At 44.4% G+C, this 20,384-nt stretch overlaps 1 protein-coding gene across 2 annotated transcripts in view; it reads left to right on the top strand.

The window, feature by feature from the left end:
* LOC141082579 (uncharacterized) overlaps positions 1-20,384 on the top strand; it is a 110,686-nt gene that overhangs the window by 17,811 nt on the left and 72,491 nt on the right. Inside the window, exon 2 of one of the 2 annotated variants that reach the window (XM_073566565.1) lies at positions 7,074-7,288. The exons of the other annotated variant lie outside the window; for it this stretch is intronic. The gene's annotated coding sequence lies outside the window, so the exon portion shown is untranslated. The remainder of the gene's footprint in view (positions 1-7,073; positions 7,289-20,384) is intronic. 2 annotated transcript variants of the gene reach the window in all.

Below are 20,384 nucleotides of genomic sequence, written 5' to 3'. Positions count from 1 at the left end.
CCCCAGTTATCTGCACAGTGAGTGGCCCCAGTTTTTCTGCACAGTGAGTGGCCCCAGTTTTTCTGCGCAGTGAGTGGCCCCAGTTTTTCTGCGCAGTGAGTGGCCCCAGTTTTTCTGCGCAGTGAGTGGCCCCAGTTTTTCTGCGCAGTGAGTGGCCCCAGTTTTTCTGCGCAGTGAGTGGCCCCAGTTTTTCTGCGCAGTGAGTGGCCCCAGTTTTTCTGCGCAGTGAGTGGCCCCAGTTTTTCTGCGCAGTGAGTGGCCCCAGTTTTTCTGCGCAGTGAGTGGCCCCAGTTTTTCTGCGCAGTGAGTGGCCCCAGTTTTTCTGCGCAGTGAGTGGCCCCAGTTTTTCTGCGCAGTGAGTGGCCCCAGCTTTTCTGCGCAGTGAGTGGCCCCATCATGTTGCTGCTGCCGCTGCCTCCCTTACAAAAAAAAACAAAAACCTGTATGCTCACCTCAGTCGCTGCCCCCTGCTCATCAGCATTGCGCTCTGCAGTGACTGTGCAGGCAGAGAGCGATAGCGCCCTCTGACCTGAATGTCACTGCAGAGGACGCAAGACAGCAGAGCGCAGGGACAGGTGACTATGCCTCCCAACCCCCCGCGTTCATACTCACCGGGTCCTGGCGCTTGTCTCTGGAGCTCCCATGCTTGTTGTTCCATGTTGTCGGCGCTGCTCTCTTCCTGGTTCAGTGGTCACGTGGTACCCGCTTATTAAATATGCGCATATTTAATGAGCGGGTACCATTTGACAGCTGAAGCAGGAAGAGAGCAGCGCCGACAACATAGAACAAGCAGGGGAGCTGCAGAGAAGGGTGAGTATGATCTGACAACCCCGCTCCCCCTCCCCTGCCGATCTCCCCGGTATATGACTCGTGTATAAGCCGAGAGGGGGACTTTCAGCCCAAAAAAATGGGCTGAAAATCTCGGCTTATACACGAGTATATACGGTACCCAAAAAGACTCCAGATCAAACCCTTAACATACAATGGTAATGAGTTCTTCCAGTACCTGGAAGAAAACTCTGCATCCGATCTTCATTATCATACAAACCCCATCCCATCAGCGTCACACTGCCCTGTGACGTGTATTGGTGGCCCCGGACTCTCGCACCTGTGCACTGCAATAGATATTGGTTGTATGTTTGGGGTCGTTGTCTTGCTGCAGTGAATATTTGGAGCCCATCAGATGACTTCTTATGTTATTGCATTATGATACTGTGTATATATGGGGGTGAGTCAAAAATTTTCCGCACTCCGGTTATATTTAAAATTCTGTTCACATCTTCCCCAGTCGCACCAGTTTATTTGTAACTGAGGTGCGAGAAACAATGGCTGCTTCACTTACTTTTGCACAAAAGAGCTGCTTGTTCTGTGTTTTTGTGGTCCGAGGATGTCTGATGCCGATGTTTATCTAAGACTTTGTGCACAGTATGGAGAAAGTGGTTTGCCATGAAGTGTGTTTGAATGGGCAGAGACGTTGAAGGAAGGTCCATCCACAGCTGATGACAACACTGAGCGTACTTGTGAACTGTTTCTGTTGGATTGATGAGTGACCGTGGGTTATGTCCCCTGAAAGAAGCCCTACAAAAGACTTAAGATTCACATCTGATGAAAAAGTGAGGACAACGGTGCATTAATGGCTCGCAGCTCAGCCTAAAATATCTTTCAATGAGAGAATATGAAAACTTGCTGACAGATGGCCAAAATTATTGAAGCGTTAGGCATTTATGTAGCAAAATTACCGTATATACTGGTGTATAAGATGAGTTTTTCAGCCCTTTTTTTGTGCTGAAAACATCCCCTTAGGCTTATACACGAGTTAGTTGTCCCAGAAAGCCGGTGGGGGAGGAGGAGCGGTGGTGCACAGAGGCAGGAGCCGGAGGGGGAGCGGTGGGTCACAGGCAGGAGCCGGCGGCTGTGGGCTAAAGCCTGCGCTGCTGCTGTAATAGCGCACAGTGTCAGCCGCAGCCGCCGGCTTCCAGCACACATCCTACTCGCCTATCTGCACGCCCTCGCCGACACTACATCTCGTTCGTTCTGGCACCAGCAGCTCTTCCGGTCGAGCGATCACATGGCCCCGCTCATTAAGATAATGAATATGCACGCCTCTCCACTCCCATAGGCGTGGAGTGCATATTCATTACCTTAATGAGTGGGGCCAAGTGATCGCTCGGCCGTAAGAAATCCTGGCGCTGGAACGAGATGCAGTGCCGGCGAGGGCGCACAGGCCGGTAAATATGATGTGTTTCTTTTTTTTTTGTTTTTTAACAGGAACCATACAAACAATGATAGGGGATAAGGAACTATGCATACCATGACAGGGATGGGGGAGCCATGCATACCAGGATAGGAATGAGGGGGACAATGCATACCCAGCTTATACTCGAGCTTATACTGCTCACCAGAAGAAATGCTGGCACCGGAACAAGATGCAGAGCCAGCGAAGAACCATACAAATAAGGATAGTGGATAAGGAACCATACAAACAAGGGAGTCATGCATACCATGACAGGGACGGGGGAGCCATGTATACCAGGACAGGGATGAGGGGACAATGCATACCATGGGGGAGCCAATGCATACCATGACAGGGATGGGGAGCCGTGCATACAAGGACAGGGACCAGGGAGCCATGCATACCAGGACAGGGATTAGGGGACAATGCATACCCGGCTTAAACTCGAGTCAGTAAGATTTCCCAGTTTTTCGTGGCAAAATTAGGTGCCTCGGCTTATACTCGAGTATATACAGTATACATTTCTCTTTTCTGAAAGTTGTGTAAAATAAATTCTATAGCCAAAGTGCGAGTATTTTTTGACTCACCCATGTGTGTACAGTATGTTTTTAATATTATGATTACGTACTGTATATTGTACAAAAGTAGTCATATGCTATTCCTTACCCTCACCTTCTGCGTGTGTCTACATACACATATATAAATAACCCCAATTGCCAAAAAGTTGTGACACTGTAAAATGTAAAGAAATCAAGAATCCAATGCTTTGGAAATCTTTTATCAGCATATGCTGTTCACAACAGAGCATAGAACGCAGATCAGAAGTTGAAAGATTGACATTTTTTTATTTCACTTGAAAAAAAAAAAGATTTAAAAATTGATAGCAGCAGCACATCTCAAAAAAGTTGACACAGAATTAATAAAAAGGTCTGTAAAGGTTAGTGTCATTAATGAAAAACAGTTGGAGGCTATGTGCACACGTGCGGAATTGCCGCGGAAATTTCCGCGACAATTCTGCAACTCCCTGCCGCGGGAAATACGCATGCGGAATTCCCGTGAAAATCTAGCGTTTTGCAAGCGTAATTAGCTTGCAAAATGCTAGCGTTTTCCAAGCGATCTGTAGCATCGCTTGGAAAACTGACAGGTTGGTCACACTCGTCAAACATAGTATTTGACAAATGTGACCATCTTTTTACTATTGAGGCTGCCTATGCGGCATCAATAGTAAAAAGATAGAATGTTAAAAATAATAATAAAAAAAAAATTATCGTGATATTCTCACATTCCGGCGGCCCCTGCAGCCATCCCAGGCCTCAGCGATGCTCCCGACAAGTCCCGTTCCCAGCGGTTCCTTGCGAAAATAACCCCAGATGACGTAGCATCACGCGAGACCACTACATCATCACAGGTCATTGTGGCAAGGCATCGCTGGGAACGGGACTTGGCGGGAGCATTGCTGAGGCCTGGGAACACTGCGGGGGCCGCTGGAAGGTGAGAATATAACGATTTTTTATTTTAATTCTTTTTTTTTTTTAACAGGGATGTGGTACCCAGGGCCTGGAGGAGAATCTCCTCAACTCCAGACCCTGGGCACCATCCACACATTTTCCGCTTACTTTGTGCATGGTGGGCATAGCCACATGCAGATAGTAAGCGGATCAATGCATTCCTATGTGTGCGGAATCCCCGCGATTCCGCAAAAAGAATGAGCCTGCTGCATATTTTTCCGCGATGCAATTCTGCCGCTGGAAAATACGCAGCATTAGCACAGCATGTGCGGAATGCCATTGAAGTCAATGGGTTGCGTATTTTTATCGTTTTTGCGGCGAAAAATCCCCACGTGTGCACACAGTGTGAGGCTCCGTTTTTTACTTGGTCACAGGTCTATAAAAGAGAGAACATTAGAGTGGCAGAGTCACTCAGAAGCAGAGATGGTCAGAGGTTCACCAGTCTGAACAACTGTCTAAAAGTTGTGGTCATTTTCAGAAAAATGTTCATCAATGTAAAATTGCAAAAACTTTGAATATTCCAACAACCACAGAATATAATATGAAAAGATTTAGAGATTCTGGAGAAATGCATGTGCACAAGAGACAAGGCCAACAGTCAGTATCTGCTCATGGTCCACAGGTTCCCAGGTAGCAATGCATTCAAATTGGGCATGATTCGGCTAAGGCCTGTTTCACACTTCCGTTTTTTCAAATCCGTCAAAATCCGTTGTTTTCCGTAAAAAAACGGATCCGCCATTTTTTGCAGGATCCGTTTTTTTTTGTCCCATAGACTTCCATTACGGTTACCGCGGATCCGTCAAAAAAACGGATCCGTTTTTAAAAAAACGGATCCGTTGGCATCAGTTTCCGTCAAAAAAACGGAAACGGATCCGTTTGGCGGACACAAAAACGGAAGTGTGAAACAGGCCTTAGTAATCCACAAATGCAAGTGGATAATGACATTGCTGTATGATTGTGGTTGTTCTGCAGAATATATGCCTTCCTGATGCTATTGCATGATTGAAGCATCTGCCTGTATCTCTCAGCATTGAGTACACCGTTAAAAAGGTTGTCTGGTCAAAACTGATTTGTCTGGAGTCACTGTGTGACAGCAAACTTACGAATCCCTCAGTACACGCACTGTGTGCGATGATTCGCCAGTTTTAGCTCTGGGAACGGAGGGTATGTATGAGTTACACATACCTCCAACACTTGTATGGAGTGAGGCTGCATCCTCTAGTCGGACACGCCCACAGTTGGCTCAATGCGAGGCCTCACCCACTGGCCGGGGTATGTATAACTCATACATACCCTCCATTCCTGGGTCTGAAACAGGTGAATCGCAGCTGCGCACCGAGCATGTGCTGGTGGACTCATAAGTCTGCAGTCACATAGCATGACTGCAGACTTATTGGTTTTGACCAGATAACCCTTTTAATATTGACTGAATCCCCATCTTCATTTGCTAAAATACAGCCTCAAACTCGTAGTGAACCCTCCCCCATGCTTCACTGTTACCTTTTGGACACTCATTATCCTGCTTTCCAGCATCATTAGGTCACATTCCAATGTGGAAGGTATGGCTTTTTGGCTGCAATTCTTCCATGAAGTTCACATCTGGTCAGACTTCTCCGAACAGTACAAGGGCGTAAGCTGGGACCCAATGGTTTGTCAGTTCTCAGCTGCTAGTGCTGCTAGAAATCTTTCAATTTTGATGGGAAGTAGGTGTGATGTGTCTTACATCTGCTGCACTATGTTTCCTTGGCTGTCTTCTATTTATCTAGGGTCCTCAACGTTGCCTATTAATGATTCTTCAAATAGCTTAAACAGAAAAATATTTAATCCTTAGTATGCTTTGAAATCTTTGCCTGGAAGGCACCTTCCTGATGCAGTATACAGTTGAGGCCAAAAGTATTGACACCCCTGCAATTCTGTCAGATAATAATCAGTTTCTTCCTGAAAATGATTGCAAACACAAATTCTTTGGTATTATCTTCATTTAATTTGTCTTAAATGAAAAAACACAAAAGAGAATGAAGCAAAAAGCAAAACATTGATCATTTCACACAAAACTCCAAAAATGGGCCAGACAAAAGTATTGGCACCCTCAGCCTAATACTTGGTTGCACAACCTTTAGCCAAAATAACTGCGACCAACCGCTTCCGGTAACCATCAATGAGTTTCTTACAGTGCTGCTCTGCTGTAATTTTAGACCATCCTTCTTTGGCAAACTGCTCCAGGTTCATGATATTTGAAGGGTGCCTTCTCCAAACTGCCATTTTTAGATCTTTCCACAGGTGTTCTATGGGATTCAGGTCTGGACTCATTGCTGGCCACCTTAGAAGTCTCCAGCGCTTTCTCTCAAACCATTTTCTAGTGCTTTTTGAAGTGTGTTTGGGTCATTGTACTGCTGGAAGACCCTTGACCTAAGAGGGAGACACAGCTTTCTCACACTGGGCCCTACATTATGCTGCAAAATTTGTTGGTAGTCTTCAGACTTCATAATGCCATGCACACGGTCAAGCAGTCCAGTGCCAGAGGCAGCAAAGCAACCCCAAAACATCAGGGAACCTCCGCCATGTTTGACTGTAGGGACCGTGTTCTTTTCTTTGAATGCCTCTTTTATTCTCCTGTAAACTCTGTTTGATGCCTTTTCCCAAAAAGCTCTACTTTTGTCTCGTCTGACCAGAGAAATCTCTTGTCAATTTTTCTTTTCCGTCCACATCTAGGGAGGTTAGCCACAGTGCCATGGGCTTTAAACTTCTTGATGACACTGCGCACGGTAGACACAGGAACATTCAGGTCTTTGGAGATGGACTTGTAGCCTTGAGATTGCTCATGCTTCCTCACAATTTGGTTTCTCAAGTCCTCAGACAGTTCTTTGGTCTTCTTTCTTTTCTCCATGCTCAATGTGGTACACACAAGGACACAGGACAGAGGTTGAGTCAACTTTAATCCATGTCAGCTGGCTGCAAGTGTGATTTAGTTATTGCCAATGCCTGTTAGGTGCCACAGGTAAGTTACAGGTGCTGCTAATTAAACAAATTAGAGAAGCATCACGTGATTATTCGAACAGTGCCAATACTTTTGTCCACCCTCTTTTTTATGTTTGGTGTGGAATTATATCCAATTTGGCTTTAGGACAATTCTTTTTGTGTTTTTTCATTTAAGACAAATTAAATGAAGATAATAATACCAAAGAATTTGTGTTTGCAATCATTTTCAGGAAGAAACTGAGTATTATCTGACAGAATTGCAGGGGTGTCAATACTTTTGGCCACAACTGTAACTACCTTTCCTTTTGTTGCTGTGCTTAGTCTTGCAATGATATGTGATTTGTGTCATAAAGGAAGAACAAGGACTTCTGGAAGGAATGATATCGCCCCCACAGAGTTCTGATCTCAACATAACTGAGTCGAAGGATTACATGAAGCAATAGAAGGATTTGTGCAAGCCTTCATCCACTGAAGGTCTGTGGTTACTTCTCCCAAGATGTTTGGAACAACCTCCCTGACAAGTTGCTTCTAAAACTGTGTGCAACTGTGAATAGTTGCTGTTTTTAAGGTAAAGGGTGGTCACAGTAAATATTGATTTAATTAAGGCTAGGTTCACATAGCATTTGACTGTATGTTCCATGACTCCATTGGTGTTTGTGTTCAAACCCCGGCAAATTGAAATTTGGGTGTATGTGCTGACGGGGCCATTGACTATAATGATGCGGATTGAGTCGTAGTGTGTTCTGTTTTACATAAGTTTTGGCCATAAACGCTTATTGGAGGCAGGCAGCAAGATTTAGCAGACTACGTCTTGGTGCCTGCCTCAACTCTGCGTATGAGGACAGAAATGATGTCCAATAAAGCACACTGTGACTCCATGTGCATTGTTATAGTCAATGGGGCCGGACAGTTGATACTTCAGTAATGTGACCAAGAAAAGAACCAGAACAGCGCTGGAAACCATGGAAGATGGCCATCGGTGAGTTTATTAAAGGGTTTGAGGGTATACTCCTGACCATTAGTATACAATTAACCACTGCAACCCACTATACAAAATATAAATTGATAAGTCGGCACTGTCCCCACCCTCGTTATCAATTAGCCACAATTTTTCCTGCCAATAAAATATAAATTAATTATCCATTTTTCCTTTCCGCCAATTCATTACAAGTCCCTTTTCTTTGCCCTATCTCCCTTAGTTCATGGCAATTCCTTTTCCTCTTCCCCAGGTCATTAATGCTCCCTGCTTGGGTGGGCCGTGCAAGTCTTCTTACCTTTAAATAAAAACAATTGGTATATTTGGGACAGTAAACGTGGTTGTGTGTGGTCACTACTGATCCACCACTACTGCCAAAAGTCACAATGGACATAGAAGTTCTATACAGTTCTGTCCTAAAGTGTGGTATCACCATCATATCAGTTGATCAGCCATAACATTAATACCAAATTGTGCAGGTCATCTTATACTGCTGAAACCGCTGTATTCTGCTGAGACATGAATTCCACCAGACCTAAAGGCGTCCCGTGGTATTTGCCACCAAGACATTAACTACAGACTCTTGTAAGCTACGCCTCCATGAACGGATGGTAAAAGCAGGCAGCTCCTGCACCCGTCCACAATGCGGATGAGCGACTGGTCGCTATTTACAACTGTTGTCTGATCTCGGCCTATGGCTGAGTTCACACATAGTGGCTGCTGCTGTGGAGCTGGCACAATTACTGCTTTTTTTCCATTTGGATTATTCTAGGATGTGTTTGCCTTGCTGCCTCCCTGTATTACGTCCATACACAGGCATCTGGTGCAGAGTTCATGGAACATTTTTCTGTCCAGAAGTAGCTCTAAATGTATTTCAGAAAAGTAAAAATACACCTCGTAGCAGTTTTTAAGGAGTATTTTTAGCCATGGAGTATTTTTATATGCAGTAACACGCCCTCTACTGTAAACGGCACAATCCACAGTGTGTTTTTAAAAATAAAATAAAAATGACACACTAATCTTCAAGAAGAGCCTGCGTGATGCCAGTGATTACCTGAGGAACTTGGGGGAATGTTCCTTACGCTCTTCTTTCTGCTCCAGCCCCCCACATCAGCGAGATGGATGTCAGTACAAGTTCCACAGTTAAAATTTCGTATGTCGGTCTTGAGTCCAGGGTTCAAATTAATTAAGAAGCCAATATGGATTTCAGCTACAATTTACGTAGGTTTTTTTTTTCTTGCGCATTATGGTCTGCTCTAGCATTCCAATTTTTAGATTTTTAACCCCTTCCCGACCCATGACGCCTACGTAGGCGTCATGAAAAGTCGTGCCTAAACGACCCATGACGCCTACGTAGGCGTCATGGTATAAATCACCCTCCTGCGGGTTGGGTGACTGGGGTCACTGAAAGGTCACCTGACCCGCACACACAGGAGGTTTTGTGCTTCACCACAGGGGGCGTGGCTTAGCCCCCAAGTGGCTATGATCGCTCTGATTGGCTGTTAAAAGTGAAACTGCCAATCAGAACGATAGTAATATTTCATCAATGAAATTTGATGAAATATTACAATCCAACCACGGCCGATGCTGCAGTAGCATCGGACATGGCTGGAAACACTAACCTGACACCCCCCCCCACTCCCAGCTGGCAGGGGAGATCGCCCCCCGCCACGGACTGGCGGCAGCGATCGGACACTGCCCTCAGGATCTGCTCCCCCTTCCCTTAGCTCCCCCCGCAGTCCGATTTCCCCCCCCCCCTCACCCTCCCCGGTACCTGCTATGTCCCTCTGGCTGTCCCGGTGCCCCGCCGTCCCGGATCATGGGCGCCGCCATCTTGGAAAATGGCGGGCGCATGCGCAGTCCGATTGTAATATTTCACCAATGAAATTTGGTGAAATATTACAATCCAGCCATGGCCGATGCTGCGGTAGCATCGGACATGGCTGGAGACACTACCCTGACCCCCCCACACCGGCTGGCGGGGGTGATCGCCCCCGCCACGGACAAACGGCAGCGAACGGATGTTGCCGTCACAATCTGAACCCCCTCCCCTTCCCTCCCTCCGCTTCCCCCCCGCAGTCCGATCCCCCCCTCACCCTCCCCAGTACCTGCTATGTCCCGCTCTGGCTCCCGGTGTTCCCCTATCCCTCCTGCATGGGCGCCGCCATCTTGGAAAATGGTGGGCGCATGCGCAGTGCGCCCGTCGGAATATGCCGGCCGGCAGATTCATTCATTTATTTTGATCACTATGATTAACTCTCTCAGTGATCAAAATAAAAAAAAAAGTAAATCACCGCCCCCCTTATCACCCCCATAGGCAGGCACATATAATAAAATAAAGAAAATATTTTTATTTTTCCATTTAAGGTTGGAATTAGGGTTAGAATTAGGGTTAGGGTTGGAATTAGGGTTAAGGTTAGGGGTGGGTTGGGGTTGGGATTAGGGTTAGGCTTGTCGTTAGGGTTAGAGTTGGGATTAGGGTTAGGGGTGTGTTGGGGTTAGGGTTGTGGTTAGGGTTATGATTAGGGTTGCGATTAGGGTTAGTGGTGTGTTGGGGTTAGAAATGGAGTTAGAATTGAGGGGTTTCCACTGTTTAGGCACATCAGGGCGTCTCCAAACGCGACATGGCGCCACCATTTATTCCAGCCAATTTTGCGTTCAAAAATTCAAACAGTGCTCCCTCCATTCCGAGCTCCGACGTGAGCCCAAACAGTGGTTTACCCCCACATATGGGGTATCGGTGTACTCAGGAAAAATTGTAGAACAACTTTGCGGGCCTAATTTCTTCTTTTACCCTTGGGAAAATAAAAAATTGGGGGCTAAAAAAATTATTTTTGTGGAAAAAAAAATGATTTTTTATTTTCACGCCTGGGCGTTCTAAAATTCTGTGAAGCACTTGGGGGTTCAAAGTGCTCACCACACATCTAGATAAGTTCCTTGGGCGGTCTAGTTTCCAAAATGGGGTCACTTGTGGGGGGTTTCCACTGTTTAGGCACATCAGAGGCTCTGCAAACGTAACATGATACCCGCAGACCATTCCATCAAGTCGGCGTTTCAAAACATCACTACTTCCCTTCTGAGCCTCGACGTGTGCCCAAACAGTGGTTTACCCCCACATATGGGGTTACCATCGTACTCAGGACAAACTGGGCAACAACTTCTATGGTCCAAATTATCCTGTTACGCTTGTGAAAATAAAAAATTGTGGGCTAAAAATCATTTTTGAGTGAAAAGCTTACTCAGGACAAACTGGACAACATCTTTTGAGGTCCAATTTATCATGTTTCCCTTGGGAAAATAAAAATTAGCTTGCTAAAAAATAATTTTTGAGGAGAAAAATGATTTTTTATTTTCTCTGCGCTGCTATAATCTTCTGTGAAGCACTTGGTGGTTCAAAGTGCTCACCACACATCTAGATAAGTTCCTTTTGGGGTCTAGTTTCCAAAATGGGGCCACTTGTGGGGGAGCTCCAATGTTTAGGCACACAGGGACTCTCCAAATGCGACATGGCAACCGCTAAATATTCCAGCATATTTTCCATTCAAAAAGTCAAATTGTGCTCCTTCCATTCTGAGCCCTGCCCTGCGTCCAAACAGTGGTTTATGACTACATATGAGGTATCGGTGTACTCAGGAGAAATGGCCCAACAAATTTTAGTATCCATTTTACCCTGTGGCTTATGAGAAAATGAAAAAACAGGCTAAAAGAAAATTTTTGCGAAATAAAAGTCCTTTTTTTTTTTTTTTTTTTTAGGATCAATTTGTGAAGCACCTGTGGGGTTAAAGTGCTCACTATGCATCTAGATAAGTTCCTTGGGGGGGTCTAGTTTCCAAAATGGGGTCACTTGTGGGGGAGCTCCAAAGTTTAGGCACACAGGGACTCTCCAAACGTGACATGGCAACCGCTAAATATTCCAGCATATTTTCCATTCAAAAAGTCAAATGTCGCTCCTTCCCTTCTGAGCCCTGTCGTGCGCCCAAACAGTGGTTTATGACCACATATGAGGTATCGGTGTACTCGGGAGAAATTGGTCAACAAATTTTAGGATCCACTTTATCCTGTTGCTCATGTGAAAATGAAAAAATTGATGCTAAAAGAAAATTTTTGTTGGAAAAATTAAAATGTCCATTTTTCCTTCCATGTTACTTTAGTTCCTGTGAAGCACCTGAAGGGTTAATAATCTTCTTGAATGTAGTTTGAGTAGCTTGAGGGGTGCAGTTTTTAGAGTGGTGTCACTTTTGGGTATTTTCTGCCATATAGACACCTCAAAGTGACTTCAAATGTGAGGTGGTCCCTAAAAAAAATGGTTTTGTAAATTTTGTTGTAAAAATGAGAACGCTGGTCAACTTTTAGCCCCTATAACTTCCTAACAAAACAAAATGTTGTTTTCAAAATTGTGCTGATGTTAAGTAGACATGTGGAAATGTTATTTATTAACTAGTTTGTGTAACATAAATGTCTGGTTTAACAGAATAAAAATTCAAATTTTGAAAATTGCAAAATTTTCAAAATTTTCGCCAAATTTCCGTTTTTTTCACAAATAAACGCAAAAATTGTCGACCTAAATTTACCACTAACATGAAGCCCAATATGTCATGAAAAAGCAATCTCAGAATCGCTAGGATTCGTTGAAGTGTTCCTGAGTTATTACCTCATAAAGGGGCACTGGTCAGAATTGCAAAAAATGGCCAGGTCATTAAGGTCAAAATAGGCTGGGTCATGAAGGGGTTAAACCAAGTATGTATTAAAAAAAAGTCTCGGTCTTTGCTTTCCAGGTGTCCTATGTTTAGAATCCATATCTGCCTTTAGCTTCAAAAACAGCACAAGAAATCCACCATGTGGAACTATAGATGTGCTGGTGCAAAAGGGCAGAAGGTGAAAGTTATGCTTTTCTTCAAATAGTGAACTATTTGACTTTTCAGGAAACTTGTGTAGTAGGATTAATGTATCACCCTCTGTAAAATTGTAAAATCTTTGGTTACGTTATTTAGATCTGCTTTGTGGTAACAGGCTGACTGTGAAGCATTTAAAGGGAACCTATCACCTCGTTTTTGAGCTATGAGCTACTGCCACTGCCTTTCGGGGCTTATCGACAGCATTCTGTAATGCTGTAGATAAGCCCCCGATGTAACCTGAAAAATAAGAAAATCACGTTTTATTATACTCACCTGGGGGCGGTGTCGCAGGTCTTTTTGCAATGTCGTCATCTTCAGAGATCAGAGAGGCCCAGCGCCTGCGCACTGCAGTATTCTGCCCTGCCATCAATAGGGCAGATCAGTATGCCTGCGCAGGAACCATGACAGGAAGCAAGGAAGATGACGACATCGCAAGAAGATGGGAGGCACGTCACCGATCGGACCGGACCGCCCCCGGGTGAGTATAATAAAACTTGTTTATCTTACAGTATCTTCCAGATTAGATCGGGGACTTAGCTGCAGCATTATAGAATGCTGTAGTAAGCCCCGAAAGGCAGTGGCCGCAAATTGAGGTGACCTGTTCCCTTTAACCCCTTAATGTCCAATGACGGACACAGTCCATCATCAGACATTTCCCCTGCTTTGATGAGGGCTCCGGCGCTGAGCCCGCATCAAAGCCGGGACATGTCAGCTGTTATGAACAGCTGACATGTGCCCGCAATAGGCGCGAGCGGAATCACTGTCTGCCCGCGCCTATTAACTAGTTAAATGCCACTGTCAAAGCTCACAGCGGGCATTTAAATAGCATTTCCGGCCGCCGGGCCGGAAATGACCTCATCGCCGACCCCCGTCACGTGATCGGGGGTCAGCGTCATGTTGCCTGGACAACCAGAGGTCTCATCGCCCATATGTAGCAGAGCCGATCGGGTTGCGCAAGCTTCTAGCCTCCTATGGAGGCTATTGAAGCATGCCAAAAGTATAAAAAAAAAAAAAAAATTAAAAAAACCTAAAAGTTCAAATCACCCCACTTTCGCCCCAATCAAAATAAAACGGTAAAAAAAAAATCCCACATACACATATTAGGTATTGCCGCGTTCAGAATCGCCCGATCTTTCAATAAAAAAAAAAGCATTAACCCGACCGCTAAACGGCGTAGCGAGAAAAAAATTCAAAACGCCAGAATTACGTTTTTTTGGTCACCAAGACATTGCATTAAAATGCAATAACGGGCGATCAAAAGAACGTATCTGCACAAAAGTGGTATCATTCAAAACGTCAGTCCGGCACGGAAAAAATAAGCCCTCACCCGACCCCAGATCATGAAAAATGGAGACGCTACGGGTCTCGGAAAATTGCGCAAATTTTTTTTTTTTTTTTTTTTTTTTTAGCAAACTTTGGAATTTTTTTTCACCACTTAGATAAAAGAGGACATAGACATGTTTGGTGTCTATGAACTCGTAATGACCTGGAGAATCATAATGGCAGGTCAGATTTAGCATCTAGTGAACCTAACAAAAAAGCCAAGCAAAAAACAAGTGTGGGATTGCACTTTTTTTGCAATTTCACCACACTTGGAATTTTTTTCCCGTTTTCGAGTACACAATATGGTAAAACCAATGATGTCATTTAAAAGTACAACTCGTCCCGCAAAAAATAAGCCCTCACATGGCCATATAAACGGAAAAATAAAAAAGTTATGGCTCTGGAAAGAAGGGGAGGGAAAAATGAAAATGTAAAACCAAAAATACCCCTGGTCGTTAAGGGGTTAAAGAAACTTGTGTTTATTTTTAAAAGGTCTTTCATCATCATCATCATCATCATCATCTAAAATGGATCAAATGACAAAAAAGCGCATTTTTTTTCAAATCTGCAGGATGTCAAAGCAACGTGTATTTTGCAGCATTTATCCTGCCAGTGCTCTGTTTTTTCCCCAGAAAAATCTGCAAATACTCAACGTGTGCACATATACCCTAAGGCGGCTACATTCACATGCCCAACCGTGGGCTTCCTGACCGAACTGCCTAATATCCGTATATGATGAGGCATGTTTGGCCAGGCATTGCAGTCTGAGCATGGTCAATATATTAAACATAAGTCAAGCGTTAGGCCGGATTCACATTAGCGTATCACATCGGATGCGATATGCTAATGATCCTCGCCTCCTGCTCTGCTGCGAGTGGGAACCGAGTGTCATGCGATTGTGTTCCAATCCTCTCGCGTGAGAGAATCTCAGCACAGCTGCGGAGGAGACAGAGAAATTAATTTTTCCATCTCCTCTGTTGCCGGAGTCGTAGGAAAATGCACTGCACTTTGGTGATATCCGATGTTTTACACGCACCCATAGATTTATCAGGGGCAGAAGAGAGAACTTAACGGGACCTCTAGAGATAGCCGAGTGTTGCATTGAACTAGTGTTACGCACACCTGAAAGAATGAATAGAGCTGCAGTGACCATGACCACCCTCCACTCAGTTCACATGGGGCTGTTCAGAGCTTACGATAGGGCTTATTGTAACATAGACTCTTGTCTGTAGATACTAATCAAAGTCATATAATTTCCTGCTTTTAATACATTGTACTGCTCCTGTTATTTGGCCTTTAAAGGGGGCCCAAAAAGTTCATTTTAATCAATAAATCATGGAATAAAAATAGGTCCCATAGTTGGATGTGTTTAAAAGAAATGTTTCTGTGCTGAGCTAATCTTATAAATGTGCCTCTGCTATGTACTGTGTAATGACTGTACCTTACTGTGCAGGAACATGGTCTGATCATACCACAGCACCTGGGCAGGGGAGGAAGCAAAAGACAGTATACAGATAGCACAGCAGGGGATCACAGCTGATTCTTTCTGAGAGATCAGAAATTTTCCTGCCCATTTGAATACAGTGTTTTCACTCACAGAATGCAGCATCTGTTGTACCTCTCTGTATATTCTTGCTTCCTCCCCTTCCTAGGATCTGTGGTAAGATCAGACACAGCCATTACACAGCAGGGGCACATTTATAAGATTTTCTCAGCAAAGGGACATTTTTTTTAACACATCCAAATGTGGAAATGATTATTTTTCCAATATGTATTGATTAATATGTACTTTATTTGTGGGACAACCCCTTTAAGTATAGATGTACCTTGATCCATAGATGTCCCCACAGTTCCACCAAGTACTGACAACTTAAAAAATGTATAAAAGTAAAGCAGCTCATCTAGCCTCATTCCCCCGATCAGATGCTGCGGTCTGTGCAGTGTGTGGACTGAGGCTTCTTGCAGCAAGCATTATCTAATGACCTCAGTCACGCCTGCTTTACTGAGACGCTTACTCACATGTTGAATGTTGGAGCAGATAGTCAGTGGCTTCCTCCTCCCCTATTGTATTCCACAGTGTGTGCATTCTGAGGACGCAGATACTGGGTAAATTGAGATGATGTTCATCATGTGGTGTGGTACACCACTATCTCCAGTGCTTCGGCTTTCCCAGTCTGCCCAGACCTGGTATATGCTGGATACAACAACAAGCCCAGTTTTAGTACTTAGTCCTGTTGCAATACTGTCTGTCGTAGTTATGTATAGAGATGGGCGGACATCTGGATTTTTGGCCAAAAAGTTTGGGTACAAGAACAGTACCTGGACCCCATTCACTTGAATGGGGGTCCCGAACATCCAGTGTTTGCCACGCTGTCGTGTGCATGGCAGTACGGCAAACACCTCTTCTGATTGGCAGTGAAATCATCCCTGCCGGTCAGAGAGCCGTGGTTCCCACGCTGTCAAATTACAGCGTGAGCGCTAAGCTGTGATCGGAGGTATAAAGTTTACCTCCGGTCACTGGTGTCAGCGGATGGCACAACTGCTTTCATCATCCGACACCTGCTGCCACTAATAACAGCGAGAGCAGGAGCTACTGATGAGTGTATTCATTAGCCGACTCCTAAGCTGTAAATAAAAAAAAAAAAAAAAAAGTGTGGGTTCCCCCATATTTTTGATAACCAGCTAGGCGAAACTCACAGCTCGGGGAGTCAACCCTCAAGAAGCCAGCGTCAACAAGCCTGGTTATCAAGAATAAAGGGGTCCCCAAGCTGTTTTTTCAAATTATTTACATAAATAATTGAAAAAAAACACTGTACACCCATTTGTGACAACCAGCCTTGCTAAAGCAGACAGCTGGGGGGTTGATATTCTCAGGCTGGTAATGGGCCATGGATATTGCCCCCCCCCAACTTAAAAATAGCAGCCCGCAGCTGCCCAGAAAAAGCACATCTATTAGATTTGCCAATTGTGGCGCTTTGACCAGCTCTTCCCACTTGCCCTGTAGCGGTGGCAAGTGGGGTTCATATTTGTGGGGTTGATATCACCTTTGTCAATGAGACACCTGTCCATTACCAATCCTATAGTTATATGGTAAATAAAGACACAGCAATAATAAAGTTCTTTGTTAGAAATAAAATAAAACACAGTTTTCCATTATTTAAAAATAACAAACACAGTTATACTCACCTAACTCCTAATTCCAACAAAGCCCTCGATTTCCTCTAACAACCAAAAATAAAAAAAACAACAATATCCCTAACCTCTCTGTCGTTCTGTCCCATGCTGTTATCCATGTCTGGGGGGGAAAAAACGTTTTCCATCTGGACGGTGCCAAGATGCCACCATCTAGGCTGAGAACCTCTGGTGAATGAGCTGCTGCGAGCGCAGCCTCAGTGACCGGCGGTGATGTCATCGAGGTTACCTCCGGTCACTGAGGCTGCGTTCCCTGCCGGGCTGAACTGGGGTGACCTCTGTGAGTTCTGCTAGCACCGTGAGAGAAAATTTCACTGTGTTAGCGGGGATCTCACCAAGGTCACCGCAGTTTCGGCCCGGCAGGGAACACAGCCTCAGTGACTGGTGGTAACCTTGATGACGTCACCACCGGTCACTGAGGCTGGGCTCGCAGCAGCTCATTCACCAGTGGTTCTCAGCCTGGATGGTTGCATCTTGGCACCGTCCAGGTTGAAAACTGTTTTTTCCCAGACATGGATTACAGCATGGGACAGAACGACAGAAAGGTGAGGGATTTAGTTTTTTTTTTTTATTTTGGTTTATTACAGTAGATTAAGTGCTTCGTTGGAATTAGGCGTAGGGGAGTATAACTGTGTTTGTTATTTTTAAATAAAAATTCAAAACTGTGTTTTGTTTTACTTCTAATAAAGGACTTTATTCTTGCTGTATCTTTGTTTACCATATAACTTTAGGATTAGTAATGGATAGAGATGTCTCATAGACACCTCTCCATTATTAATCCATGGGCTTGTTGTCACCTGACAATACAAAGGCGATAACAACCCCACAAATATGAACCCCACTTGCCACTGCTACAGGGCAAGTGGGAAGAGTCGGGCAAAGCGCCAGAATTGGCGAATCTAATAGATGTGCCTTTTCTGGGCACCTGTGGGCTGCTATTTTTTGGCTGGTGGAGGCAATATCCATGGCCCCTTACTACCAGCCTGAGTATACCAGCCCCCACCTGTCTGCTTTAGCAAGGCTGGTTGTCAAAAATGGGAGGGACCCCATGCTGTTTTTTTTTTTTTAATTATTTGTTTAAATAAAAAAAAAAAAAAAAAAAGCGAGGGTACCCCTCTATTCTTGATAATCAGCCTTGCTGAAGCTGACAGCTGAGGGTTGCAGCCCCCACCTGTGAGTTTTGCCTGGCTGGTTATCAAATATAGGGGGTAACCCACGCTGTTTTTTTTTTCCTTTAATTATTTATTTACGGCGCAGGAGCCGGCTAATGAAAACACTGATCAGCCACTCCTGCTCTCACTGTTATTAGTGGCAGCAGGTGTTTTTTGACGGGAGCAGTAGTCCCATTCGCTGACACCAGTGACCGGAGGTAAACTTTATACCTCTGATCACAGCTGAACACCTGCTGTCTTTTGACAGCATGGGAACTGCGGCTCTGACTGGTGGGGATGATTTCACTGCCGAGCAGAAGCTGTGTTTGCCGCGCTGCCATGCACATGACAGCGAGCAAACACTCGGTGCTCGGGCAGCCGAACCCGAACAGTAACACGGACTTACTGGTGAAGTCCGTATTCGGTGTCTGTTCCCAAACAATAGGTGTTCGGTACCGACGTCGAACTTTACTGTTCGGGTTCGCCCATCTCTGTTTATGTAATTTCTAACTTGAATGCATTGAAAACTGATTTCACATGTATGAACCTGCCCTTGTGGACTCCCTGGTGTTTGGCTTTCTTCTTGCATTTATTGGGGTAGAATTCTTTTAGGAACTTAAGTAATGACTTTACAGAAGAACATGCTTCAGCCACTGCCTGAAAATAAGTTGTTGTTTTTTTTATTTCTTTTTGGGAGTGTCCCAAGTCTTTACATTGTTCTGTTATAAGGATTTAGTCATAGGAAAGTGGCTTTAAACACTTCAAAGTAGCAAAGCTTTTAATATGAGGCTGTTAGCACAGTGCGTCAGGCACGGGTACTGTTGGGTGGATGTGGGTTTACATTAAATACCAGTTGTAAAGATCTTCCTAACATGGTGAATAAAATATACTGTATAGTTCCGTCCCAAGCTACTTGGATCTGTATTTCTGCCTATTCCTTTATGTTATCTGCTATCTAGTTAGGCCTAGCAAAGGTCTTTTTATAAGTACACTCATTTCTGATATCTGGCAGCTAAATTGTATGGAGGGAAGTTCAGCTGTTAGAATTGCCCAGTTCACAGTAAGATCAGACAGATTTGGTTTCCTTCTTCCTTCCTATGCAGACGGAGTCTTCTCTGCTGTGTACGGCTCTGCTCCTCTCCTGACAAGCGGGCCACAAAGTTGTTGTTTTTTTCTGGTTACTGGGCAGAGAACAGAGAATCGCTATGCGTAGAACTGATTGACTGTATATATCCCAAGTTATTTTTGTTTATGTTTTTTTCGATTTCCAGATATCCTTGAATGGTTATCATGGTCATATCAATGGTTTATTGTCACTTTGCAGGTACTAAAAAGAAAGCCATGCATATGACATTTCTCATCGTGGCTTGAGGGATTGGATTTTTTTTTCTACTTGTCATCCAGAATGACAAGGACCCTTATTTATAGTCTCTATTAATATGCAAACACTAATTGTTACCTGATCCTGTGCTGATCTTTAAAGGGTGTGACAGCCTACGTCAACAGAGCTGCCAAGCTTAGTGATTGGCTGCAGCGGTGATGTAAGCTATAAATGTGATGTCACTGCTGCACCCAAAACTCCTGACAGCGGAGCAGCGGCTGATCACCAATCATGGACCCAGGGAGGGTGAGTACCCACTCTGTTATGTATGTAAAACCATTTGGTCTCCACTTTTCTTAAACGGAAAACCCTTTAAGTGAAGCAGACACATAATAAGCACTGTTAGGAATTATATACTTTAAACAGAACCTGTCAATAGGTTTTTGCAATTTAATTAACACCACCACCTAATGCCTATCTTACCGCATTCAAGGAATCTGCATATAAGCCCCCAACTTTCTTTACCTATCCAAAAAATACCACCATATGTCCACATCCAATGGGCAGTGATGGTTTTTGCCGGTGCCTCTTCTATTCCCGTAATCGCTGTCTTCTTGCCTTGATTGATGTGGATGATGTGTACTGCGTCATCAACAGTGCCACCAATCTCTTTCTCACACAGGCGTTCCTCGCTCTCCCTGCTATGGGCACAGGACCACTACATCCCGTTATTCATATTCCCATAGAGAGGACAGAGAGGCGATGACTCAGAACTAAAGTCGCCGAGTGTGCATTATGGGATGTTC

Source organism: Dendrobates tinctorius, unplaced genomic scaffold, assembly GCF_039654945.1.
Source record: "Dendrobates tinctorius isolate UK_male_01 unplaced genomic scaffold, ASM3965494v1 ptg000018l, whole genome shotgun sequence".
NCBI classification, from domain to species: Eukaryota; Metazoa; Chordata; class Amphibia; order Anura; family Dendrobatidae; genus Dendrobates; species Dendrobates tinctorius.
The sequence above is the reverse complement of the archived record's forward strand: the minus strand, read 5'-3'. Positions and strand labels throughout refer to the sequence as shown.